Genomic DNA, 1719 nt, shown 5'->3' with positions numbered 1-1719 from the left:
ATTACGCCATCTAGAGGCTCAAGCGTAGCTTTGAATCGCAGAGCATGGGCAGACCAAATATAGAATGGGAGCAATGATACAATTAAGTGACTGTGAGGTGTGCCATTAACTTGTATGCCATGGGAGTAGTGTAAGTGTGTACACAAAAAATCTGCCATTACACAAACACATGCATTGGGAAAGAAACAGCTAAGGGTCAGAGTTGTCGAGCGTGGGTAATGTGGTTTTTTTTTATCATAGAAGCGTCTTCGCAATAATTACGATACAAATATAACATACCAACGTACCGATGTCATAAGAACGGCTTAGAGTTATTTTGTTCATACGCCACTTTTTGTTTTCAGAGGTCTGAATCTAACAATTCAAATGATCAAGACCTAAAAGCCGCCAGGTCGATCGCCAACGCCGACAAAGTCGATTCTAAACGATAGTCTAATCGGTGTCAGAATATAAATTTCTATGTTATCCAGTATACTCTTCGCACGCAGAAATAGTTGATTTATTGAAAACATATTTGCAGATTTTTAAGTTATGCGCATTCTAGGGGCTGAAGAAGTCAATAAGTAAGACTGGTTCGAATAGTGCTTATTTGCAATTCCATCTGATCCTTCACTATAGGAAGTATTTGGGCAAAATTTGTGGGTACTAGCTTAACCTTATTAAAAATTCGTCGATCGAGTATTTATTAGGGTCTTACACCAATATTTGGAGGTGTAACAAACCGAATCTCGAAATTCGAGTAACACCATCCCATGCTGGGGCTTTTTCAGCATGTTTCCATTTTTTAAGGAAACATTTAACAAGTTTAGTTATTACGGCAAATACAATAACTGCGGGTCGAACTTCCACTCCAAACAGCTGCCTATGGATTCTCTGGGGGTGGCAAAATCAAAAACGGTTTTCATTTTCTTGAACATTTCGGGATCGGCAGGTGCCTTGGCAAACGCTTGGAGGTAGTCGAAGTCGGCAAAACTCTTGCACAACGTGCCCATGTCGAAGTATAAGCGAAGGTTGATAACGGCACTCTTCTTGGGGAATTTGGGGAAGATAGAATCGGTTTTGGCATATTTCTCCACTAAATAGACCATAATAGCACGAGACTCCCGCAGGCTAAAATCACCATCGACCAATGTGGGAATGCTGTGTTGATTTTCCAAAATTCCGGTTTCATGTGTTCACCAGCTTGCAAGAGCAATTTATTGTTTAGCTCACTGCCCAATGCCTTGACGGTCATAATGGCCGAGCGACATGGAGCGGAACCGGGCAGGTAATGGAAATCCATTATTTAGTTTGCGCTTGATATTTTACTGTTTTGCGTTGTGCATGTTATTCATATTACTAGGAGTAATTTTACCTGATATCTTTGAGTTCTATAAAAGGGTTTATTTCATTTCCCATTTTTCATTTATAGAGATGGGCGATGGGATTGGAAATACCAAATTTACCATATGTAGACTTGGCAAACAGCTTAGTGACCGCCGGGGATGGATAAAGCCCCAAGAGGAGCTGGAACCTAGATGACACAGAACTGGTTTATTGATCTCTCGTGACCCGAAACCATGCAAAACAGAATGTAATTTTGTTTTGCTTTGTAGCTCCCCGTATAGTTTTTGGAATCAAAGAAATAAAGAAGAAGAAAAACAAAGGACTGGAGTCAGTGTTTGGATATTTAATTTACTTTATTTCGGGGAATTATTGTAATTCTTAAGGCCGTTGAGC

At 40.1% G+C, this 1719-nt stretch overlaps 1 pseudogene; it reads right to left on the bottom strand.

The window, feature by feature from the left end:
* Window positions 1-812: 812 nt before the first annotated feature.
* Window positions 813-1282, bottom strand: LOC106092685 (glutathione S-transferase 1-like; annotated as a pseudogene).
* Between the last annotated feature and the right edge of the window lie 437 nt (window positions 1283-1719).

Source organism: Stomoxys calcitrans, chromosome 1 (genome assembly GCF_963082655.1).
Source record: "Stomoxys calcitrans chromosome 1, idStoCalc2.1, whole genome shotgun sequence".
NCBI classification, from domain to species: Eukaryota; Metazoa; Arthropoda; class Insecta; order Diptera; family Muscidae; genus Stomoxys; species Stomoxys calcitrans.
The sequence above is the reverse complement of the archived record's forward strand: the minus strand, read 5'-3'. Positions and strand labels throughout refer to the sequence as shown.